The 10,856-nt window shown below is 39.1% G+C and overlaps 1 long non-coding RNA gene across 1 annotated transcript; it reads right to left on the reverse strand.

The window, feature by feature from the left end:
* Window positions 1-2,638: 2,638 nt before the first annotated feature.
* LOC145428603 (uncharacterized) lies at window positions 2,639-5,447 on the reverse strand. Its single transcript, XR_013908902.1, has 2 exons — window positions 4,506-5,447; window positions 2,639-4,389 (listed from the first exon to the last, which is right to left on the reverse strand). It is a non-coding gene; the product is annotated as an uncharacterized LOC145428603 (long non-coding RNA).
* Between the last annotated feature and the right edge of the window lie 5,409 nt (window positions 5,448-10,856).

The raw sequence follows: 10,856 nt of genomic DNA on the forward strand, positions 1-10,856 counted from the left end.
AGTCTATGGAAGAGTTGGAGGGAGGAGGCTGTGCATTGGTGACATTTATGAAAGAACCATAACACCTAGTACAATAGTAAACACATTGGATGAAAGAGGACAGCGATGGCTACGTTTTGAGGGTAAAATCATACCTGTAGAGCAAACGCTGTGGACACAGCAGCAGTTTTAAAAAAGATTTTAAGATTAATTTTTTTGCTCCTCTCACTCTAGCAGTTGAGCTGCCTCACTCTAGCCCCAACATTCCGTCCCATACACACCCATTATAAACTCTGAAACGGGTGAAAAAACATCATGAAACTTAAACTGGAACTGAAGAAAAAGTATAATAGATATTGAAAAGATAAATACAAGTTGAATAGTTGAATGTCTTGTCTTCGTTTTAAAGTTTGAATGGTGGCTCTATCTCAATGTATGTGGAAGTAGTAAGAGTTTAAAAATGAGTAAGTTGAATGAGGATTTGAAGGGTCTCCCCATTGAAATACATTATAAATTTTTGTTGAATAAAGTTGAATAAAATTAAAAATATAAATGTTAAAAATATGAAAAATAGAAGCAGTGTTGTCCAAAAGAATAGGAATCTAACGGTGTTTGAATGGTTTTTCTAAGTTGAACGGTTTTGAAGGAGTGAGATGCCAAAAAACGTACGGAATATATAATAATAATAATAATAAAGATTCGAATAACAATACTGTGAATGCTTTTCAAGCATTCACACTAATAATAAAGATTAGAAGAACAATACTGTGAATGCTTTTCAAGCATTCACACTAATAACTAGAAAGTGCATTTTCTGAAGAAACTGCAGTGTGAATGCTTGAATCTGAATGTATGCACTGAAATGAATTAATTACTGAATTTTGAGTTAAAAATATTGAATGAGATAAAAAAAAAAACCCGAATTTAACCTGAAAACAAAAGTGCTGAACTGCTAAAAGCTGAAGGTTACACAGAAGAAGAAGTTGGAAAAAAGCTGAAATGTTTTAATTGTAAATTAGAAAACCCTAAGAAATGAGAAAAGAACATTTAGAGTCAGAAAACATCTGAATGAATATTAAAAGGTCATATTCTTTGAATCACTGAATGACTCAAATGTGATCCCTCCACTTTGATCCACACAGTTTAAAAAGTTTAAATGCCTGAGCTTTGAAAGATACGGTGTTGGAAAGAGAACAATAATGGCGACAATTTGAGGGTAAAATGATGGCTGTAACACTGTGGACACAGCAGCAGTTGAAAGAGAAGTGCTTAAGATGAATCTTGGTACAGTGGCAGGCAGAGCTCGTTAAGCAGGCAGGTGTGAGCCTGGTTGCTATAGTGACCGCACCCAATGGCTCCATACACACGTACACAGACATGCGCCTCACTTTTGCTGCTTAAAATGAACAGAAAAGTCAGGCCGAAACAAATCGTTCCCAAATGAAAAGTAAAAGTCGTATTGACAAAATTCTTTCACCGTGAGTGACAGCAATGTCTAGTCTACCTAATTCTCAGTTTTCATGCCTGTGGAGCTTATTATATGGACGTGGTGACAGTGGAAAGACACCATGCTCTTCTGATTTTCAAACGAACCTTCTGAGCCATTTTAACATTAGAGTCTATGGAAGAGTTGGAGGGAGGAGGCTGTGCATTGGTGACATTTATGAAAGAACCATAACACCTAGGACAATAGTAAACACATTGGATGAAAGAGGACAGCCATGGCTACGTTTTGAGGGTAAAATCATACCTGTAGAGCAAACGCTGCGGACACAGCAGCAGTTTTAAAAAAGATTTTAAGATTAATTTTTTTGCTCCTCTCACTCTAGCAGTTGAGCTGCCTCACTCTAGCCCCAACATTCCGTCCCATACACACCCATTATAAACTCTGAAACGGGTGAAAAAACATCATGAAACTTAAACTGGAACTGAAGAAAAAGTATAATAGATATTGAAAAGATAAATACAAGTTGAATAGTTGAATGTCTTGTCTTCGTTTTAAAGTTTGAATGGTGGCTCTATGTCAATGTATGTGGAAGTAGTAAGAGTTTAAAAATGAGTAAATTGAATGAGAATTTGAAGGATCTCCCCATTGAAATACATGGGAAATTTTTGTTGAATAAAGTTGAATAAAATTAAAAATATAAATGTTAAAAATGAGAAAAATAGAAGCAGTCATGTCCAAAAGAATAGGAATCTAATGGTGTTTGAATGGTTTTTCTAAGTTGAACGGTTTTGAAGGAGTAGGAGTACAAAAAACGTACGGAATAGATAAAATAGAATAATAAAGATTAGAAGAACAATACTGTGAATGCTTTTCAAGCATTCACACTAACTAGAAAGTGCATTTTCTGAAGAAACTGCAGTGTGAATGCTTGAATCTGAATGTATGCACTGAAATGAATTAATTGCTGAATGTTAAGTTAAAAATTCCGAATGAGCTGGAAAATACAGAAATTTTCACCTGAAAACAAAAGTGCAGAACTTTTGAAAGCTGATGTTCACACAGAAGAAGTTGGAAAAAAGCTAAACATGTTTAAAATGTAAATAATAAAAAGATGAGTAATGACAAAAGAAAATTTAGAGTCAGAAAACCTCTGAATGAATATTAAAAGTTCAAATTCTTCTAATTGAAATGAACTTAAAAGATGAACAAAAATTCTGGAGAAAATACAAACTTTAATATACAGCATAATGTTTTTCAGACATATACACATGTGTATATCATGTTTAATAGTATTACATACATCAATTTGTTTTGTATGTCATAGAAAATAACATAAAAATCTTAAGTCATATTTTACAGCTTCTTTCTGAAAAGGACTAGTAGAATAAATAAAAATAACTAAATTAAATAACTAAATAAAAAATAATAAGCAAGATATGAAATACATGAAAATTCAACTTTTAAAACCACAATCCTGAACCTTTAAATTGTGTTGGTTTCTTAGAACATGGCTGAACAGCTGTTTCTATCGTCCTACTTAATCTGTCTACACATCTTTTTATTACTCATTCTTCTTTATGTTTTAATGTAAACAGAGTCCACACAGTGGTAAAAGAGAACTGTATAGAGATTTTTGAGTAAAGTCAAATGAAAGCGTAAGGTGGTGACACAGTTTAACACATGCAAACAGTCAAATAAACACATTAGTCCTTTTTGTGAACATGGATAAATAAGTATCAATACAGCATTGTTCAGCCATGCCACTAAATGCTTTTTTACACATTGTTTTAACCTGGGCTCAGACACAAAGTCCCAAAATTAGTTAGTCCCTGACTTTGAGTTGTGGTTATGACTAATTATTATACACAAGGCTTTATCTATCTGAACTCTAAGGACACAAATATGAAAAAAAAAAACTATACTTACCAGCTGATACCCCACACTACACACTAGGTGTGCCATGTGACCTGAAACTTTGGTACAAAATCATCATAATCATTCTGTTAACACTGTTTTTTAACGCTGTTTGTGTTGCTGTTCAGCAGTTTAAAATGTTTTAGATTGGATTACATGGAATGAATTTGAATTTTCTTGGGGGTTTTTGTATGTGTTTCGTTCTCAGCAGATTTTTTCTTCCATACTGTTGAATTCCAGTTACCACATTTCTGGTCATATGACATCCCGAGTGCCCACTTAAAAAAAATCCCCACAGTTAATTCAACATTAGAACAAAATAAAAATATCCATCCATCCATCCATTCGCTTCCGCTTATCCTTTCCAGGGTCGCGGGGGGCGCTGGAGCCTATCCCAGCTGTCATAGGGCGAAAGGCGGGGTACACCCTGGACAGGTCGCCAGTCTGTCACAGGGCCAACACACAGGGACAGACAACCATTCACACTCACATTCACTCGCACATTCACACCTAGTGACAATTTGGATTAATCAATTAACCTATCCCCACAAATAAAAAAATAAAAATATGTTAAAGAAAAAAAGGTTTGCTCTGTGATGAAATACTAAATAAGCATACATTGTACAGAGCACTAACAATGACAACAATCCTTTAGCCTGTTGATCAGAGAGAGGCAGTCATTATGTCCATTTAAAACCTGTAATCACAGAGCACAATGTTTCTGTGAAACTATGAAGTCCCATATGATCCTCATCATGTCCAGTGACTTCAGAGTGGATCCTCCCTGTCATCCGGCCAGTGTTTGATGTGTGGCAAGCAGCACAGAAGCAGGATAGCTGAGGACTTTAAAAGAAGAGCAGAAAACAGGAATATGTAGTTGTAAATGTAAATATCAGTGATACTTGTCTTGTCAAAGGGAATAAAATAATGAAAATGTTAACTTACACACTCATTTAGGGAGGATCTTGACACTGCACAGAGGAGGCACAGTCAGTCTGACAATGATGGTGATCTCCAGGGATGTTTTCCTGCAGCAACATTCCTGCCAACTGGCCGTATGATCCAGAGTAGTTGGTTTGTAATAAACAGAAAGGTGTATATGTTAGGTAGTGTGCACTCAGAGCTGGTCCTAGGAAACAAACACATCCTGTAATAAACTGAATACCTGTAGTAGTGCTGCTGCAAATATGAAGCCCTTCTATCGTGAGTGGTTTCAAAGAAGGTGTTTTGGAGGCTCAGTCACAGAAACTGTGCAGTCTGTTCAGTCCTGAGTGTCTCGGCCCTGAAGGGGATGGATCACAGAGGGAAACACCTGAGTACAGACATTACAATACACTCTAACACTCCTAAGGTCAAGTGAAAACACAATTTAAACACTTCACAAGGAATGAATACATGTTTTCATGGAAATAATGTCATTAACCCTTTTTGTTGTTAGTAAATCTCACCGACTGCTTGTGGGACAAGCTAGAAGGAAGACTTATCACAGAATCTCTCCTGTGCTCCAGATGTGAAGTCTCACGCTCTGATCGTATGGCGATGAAGATGGTGATGATGAAGTTTCTCTGATCTGTGGCATTACAGTTTCTGGCTGCTATGTGCTTCACATTGTTGGATTTTACATGTGAAGCTTGGAGAAGACACAGGAGGACTGTGTCTCTCTTAAAAAGAAAAAAAAAGAAAAACAAAGGAAACCTAACAGGAAAGGAAACCCCCCCCCCTCGACTCCCACCGTACCCCCCCCCCCCCCCCCTCCCACTCAACTCCCCAACCTCACACCATCAAATGTCTATACAAATGTAGGGTATCAGCTGGTAACAGAAAGCAAGTGTAACATATGCACTACATATGTAACACTGCTGAAACATTTCTGGCCAGAAATGTGCAGTTATCAACCCAGACCCACCCTGATGATTGCACTGGCCAGAAACATGATAAAAGCTCATAAAAATTTATGTTTCATAGAAAAATTTGTCCAAAAATATAATTGTGTACTTTTGAAAAAGTTTAAAGTTTATAACAAACCAAAATAATAATATTTTTGTAAATATTATTTCAAAATAGAGGCACACATAAAGTGGCTTAACTGTCATTATTGCTGTAATTAGGTTTGTTTGTTTGTTTGTTTGTTTGTTTGTTTGTTTGTTTGTTTGTTTGTTTGTTTGTTTGTTTGTTTGTTTTTTTAAAAAGCAACCTTTAGTCATTATTGTTCTCTCAGAAACAATGAAGAAGCTGTTGAACATTTATGTGTTGTGTAGGCAATCCTCTGGTCCACCCTCCCTCCCTCCCAGCCACAGTGAGACTGGGGCAGCCTGGCAGGATGTTGAAGCCTGGCTGCAGAGAGGATATGCCTACACTATTCATTTTAAACTGCTATATTTGATTTTTCTGACATTTATAGGTTACTGTTAGTGAATTTTAGATTTTCTGTGATAAATAAAATTGTCATCTTTTACTGATATCATTACTTAATTCATGTAATTGTATTTTATGTAAACAATTCAACCATTATACTGCAATGCAGAGCGTCAACTTTTAAATATCGCTCTACTTTCTTAAGTCATTCAAAAATATAGATATTACTTACTGTATTCAAAGATCTAGATCATGAATCATCACAGGACAATACACAGTATACTGGGTCATGGTAACTATGGTATGTCTTCATGACTCCAGAATGGAGACATCGATCTGACTGAGAAATGAAAATTAGGTCAAGCAGTGTGTTCTTCTCTGTGGTAGGGGCAGTGATGACCTGTGCGTATCCCCTAGACTCAAACAGCTCCAGGATTAGTTTGTTTGCACTGGATAAAACATTCTCATTAAAATCACCACAAACTATGATGGGATGACAGTCCATGATCTCCAATGAGTCTAATAGGCTTACCAGGTTTTTCAGGAATGGCCTCAGAGTGTAGTCTGGAGGTCTGTATACAACTGCAATCAGAGCACTGACTGGTGCTTCAACCTTTAAAGCCAGAAATTCAAGGTCAGTTACATTATGGATGTACTGTTTTTCATGCACTTGAATGTCACTTTTCACATAAACAGCAACTCCACCACCACTTCTGTTTGCCATCTGGGGAAAGTTTGTGTAGGACAGGTGTCTGTTGCGTTTGAACAAATTGTAATTTTCCAAGTGGAGACTCTCTGCGACAAAAGAGCCCCGCAGGTGTGTTTCTGTTAGGCACAAAACATCTGCTAGACACAATTCATGGTGACTTTTGATGTCATTAATGTGAGCTGGCAGTCCCTCTGTATTATGATGAACAATGGTGAAAACCTCTGACCTGCTCAGTGTTTGCCTCACGTGTAGAAGAGGCATCATGTCATCAAGGTTGGCTTGTCTCATGTTCTCAAGCGCTGCAGTGATTTCTGGGTTGGTGAATATTTTTTTCTCCTCCATATCAAGAAGATACAGTCCACTGAGAGACGTCACTCTACTGACAGCTACGTAGGCCATGCCGGGCTCAAAAATGCTCTTAAGAGAGACAACAGCTGATGTAGTTGTCATACCCTGTACCTTATGTATTGTACATGCAAAGGCCAGCTTCACTGGGAACTGTCTTCGTACCACTCCTTTCTGCTTCAGATTCTCCTCTGCTCTCTCAATGTACACCATATCGTCTGCTGGTGTGCGGTTATTCTTTCCAGATGTCTCATTATCCATTTTAAGTCCAAGCTTGATGATGTGTTGGTCGTTTTCAGAGTGAACTACTCTAAGTAGTATTCCAAAAGCTCCATTAACCAAACCATTTTGTATGTCAATGTTTCTGGTGAGCATGACACGAGCTCCTTCTGCAACTTTCAGTGTGTCTGGTAACTCGTTTTTACCTCCTTTTAATGGTCTGTCTTGAAGTGCCATTCTGCCAGTTCTAGGATCTTTTCTATAATCATCTGCATGGATGTCAATGATATGAGTGTGGAGCAGAGCCAGTGTTGAAGAGTTGTGTGCATCCACTTCTTTATTAGTTGCAAAAATGTGCAATGCATCAGTCGGACAATGGGCTGGTTCAGTTATGGCCTGTAACAACAAATTTCTATCTGCTTCGCAAAGCTCATCCAACTTTCCTTTTACACGAATTCTGTTCAGCATCTCAGCAAAGACAACATCATCTTTCTGACGCATAATCTCAGTCAGAGTGATCATCTGAAAATGCTCCCGCCACAGGTCGATCTCAGACGGGTCGTGCACACAGAGAGGTTTAGACTGTCGCACTGGGGGTAGCTGATAGAAGTCTCCGACAGCAATGACTGACATGCCTCCAAAGGGTCTCCGAGTCCCTTTGATCTGTTTGAGTCTTGCATCTACATATGCAAACAGATGTCTTGACACCATAGACACTTCGTCAATGACGATTATTTCAGCATTCAAAAGTTCTGATCTGACTTCATCCAGCTGATTGCCAAGTCCCTGAATGGGAGGTTTTAAGCTTCTAGGCAGCTTGAGAAGAGAATGCAGTGTTGTTCCAGAAATGTTAAAAGCTGCAGTCCCAGTGAAAGCAGTTAACAGGACGGTGGGTTTTGATATGTCAACGTCGTCTGCATATCTGGGCACTTTGCTCAGTATCTTAGATGCTTCTGAGTAGATGCATTTGATAAGATGTGATTTTCCTGTTCCAGCACCACCATTAATATAAAAGAAAAACTGCTCTGGATTTAGAGCACAGACTCTTTTAATGCACCAGTCTCTAACTGCATAAAATATGCAGGCTTGCTTCTTATTCAGATTTTGAAACATCTGACGTAACAATGTGGGATCAATAGCAGGGGGTTCCCTGATGGCTCTGACTTCTGTTGAAGCATCAGCCTGACGGCTGTAGTCGGGCACATCTTCCTGTTCATTTTCATTGTCTCGCTCTCTTTCTTGTTCGACAAGTGGCAACCTTACGAGATCTGATTCAGGTGCCAGATTACACCATTCGTCAGTCACACCTCTGTTCTGCTCATATTCCTCAACAGCGCTCTCGATCTCCTCACTGTTTTTCTCATATTTTTCTCTGTTTCTTTTGACAATGTGTTGCACGTACTCAAGATGGTCAGTACCTGGTAGCTGTACACAGCCAGCACCATAGAAAGCCTGATAGGTTGGCAACGATGGTGTTTTCAGTTCGTGGTCTGAACGATGAGGAAGGTACAGTTTAAGCAGTCTTCCGTAATATTGCTCTGGATGTTTTTCTTGTGAGCAGCGGTGAAATCTGATGATAGCAGGCTTATTGTTTTTGCGCCTTTGCACAAACCCCATCTCATTGAGAAGGGGCAAAACATCTTTACCTTTTTTCTGTTGGCCATAGACAATCCTGCAAGTAGCAGCAAAGTCTGCCATGCACATCTCCTCATACTCTGGTGTTTCAGGTCTGGCTTTGTATTTGTCATTCAAAGATGTCATCCAAACATTGGAAGACTCAGGTGTTGTGTTGTCCAGAACTGACAGGGGACGACTCATTTTCACAGGATTATCATCAGTTGGAATGAATATTACAGCACGTGAGCATTGCTTCATGTGAAGACCACATGCACGAGCAACACACTCCTGTGCACTGATCTCTCGCTTCTTTGAATATGCCTGCATGACGGCTCTCATTTCATCGCACTCATTTACACTGTCCTTATGGGAGTTCTCAATGACAGTTTTCAGGTACTCAGATAGCCCGCCCTCTTTTTTTGATATATATTTCATTAAATAATTTGCAGCACCAAAAGCATCTAAAACAAAGCTTATGTCGATATTACTGTTCCAGGCTTCAAGCAGATGTGGATTATAGCTGTTTATCCAAGAGTCTTTTGGATCACGCTTTAGTATGATCGTACTCCTCATGTTCATTTTATTCAGGTATCTCTCATATTCTGCATGTGTCAACTTGCATCTTTCCAAGAGCTGCTCTAAACTCATGGAAGCAGTTTCAGGTTCATTCAGCAGCTGGTTCAGTGGTCTGAGCTTGTTCTTTGCCGTTTCTACTTCCAGTGCATCATCCTCACTGGGTCTTGTGATCATTGTCTCATTGCAGGGTGGTTTGGGAAAACCAAAACGGCACCCGGAGCTTAAACTCCTAAAGCACGTCTTTGTGTGGTTCTTACTGTGTTTTTGCACTTCTGTTACTTTTTTGTACAGTTCAGGTTGTTTATGTGGATCAGGCAGCTGAGCTGTGATGTATTTGTTTATAAAATCAAGAACAGTTTGCTCATCATCCTCCTCAAACACAGGAGCACCTTCTACCCACAGGAGGCAGTGTATGTGTGGGCTTCCTCTGTGCTGAAACTCAACTCTGTAAAAGTAGTCAATGACTTTGCCAAGTGGCTCTGCAGGAGATAAGAGTAAATCTCTGAATAATGCTTCAACTCTCTTGTCAAACATGCGCATTGTTGTGACAGGATTGCTTCTCAGGATGTCACACTTTGCTGACCAGTCGAGTCCTTCAAAATTCACTTGTTCACCTTGCTGCCTTGTTATTGCCTCGATCACTTCAGGCCAGCGCATTTCAGCAGCTGAAAATGTGCAAAAGAACGTGGGAGTTCCCAACTGTCTGATCATGGCAAAAAGATCTCTTGTTGTTTTCTCCCAATAGGCTGGGGTTCCTCTCAGAGGCTGCATGAATCTCACTGCATCTTTATTTCGCACCAGTTTCTCCACCTCATGTTTATCTTGTAACATGCCTGAGGTTATTTTTCTACCATCTCTGGTCAGAGGCTTTGCCTTCCTTAACTGTACTGTCATGCTGGATGTAGCCAAGTGTATTTCAGTCACAAACTGTGCAAAGAATAAATAGTTTGTGTCTTTGGCAAAACGATCATCAATGCAGAAAAGTCTTGATTTGAAATACCCACTGGGGGATACTTTGATCAGCCTTCTTTCATCAAGTGTGTTTTGGCCTGTAGGAAACTGCACAGGGAAGGCCATGGCCTCCAGTTTAGGTGTTTTGAAAAAACTTATTGGATTGTTTCTCTCTGCAGGAGCAACAGAGTAGATTCCTTCACTGAAACATAATATCTCCTCAGCCACATCAGGGGGCTGCAAACAGGACTCGAGTGCAAAACCACCATTAGTCAGTCCATCTTCTTGCTCTGAATCATCTCTCATCTGTTCATGTGATTGTTCACCATCACAGGGTAACATGTCAATATCCTGTTCATTTTTATTTTGTGCTTCACTCAGTGCATTTTTCTCACAGCTGTCAATTTCCATTAAATCAGCCTCATCATAATCGTCCTCATTCATGTTTTCATCATCATCATCATCATCATCTTCATCAGGAAGTGTTGGATCACACAGCTCAGCATCATCTCTGATGCTCACATCCTTATACTGTGGGTGAATCTGCTTGAGTTTATGCAGTGCTTGCACAAGTTTAGACCAGCTTACAGTCTGAAACAGCTGATGACCTTTGTAAGACAAGCGTCTCTTCAATTTTACTCTCATGACCTGAGAATTAATTCTCAATCGAGGCAATGCTTCAACAGTTTCCTGTACCTCGGATGGGACACAGACCACATTTCCTCTAATTGCTCTTTGTCTGCC

Source organism: Astatotilapia calliptera, chromosome 4 (genome assembly GCF_964374335.1).
Source record: "Astatotilapia calliptera chromosome 4, fAstCal68.1, whole genome shotgun sequence".
Classification (NCBI taxonomy): domain Eukaryota; kingdom Metazoa; phylum Chordata; class Actinopteri; order Cichliformes; family Cichlidae; genus Astatotilapia; species Astatotilapia calliptera.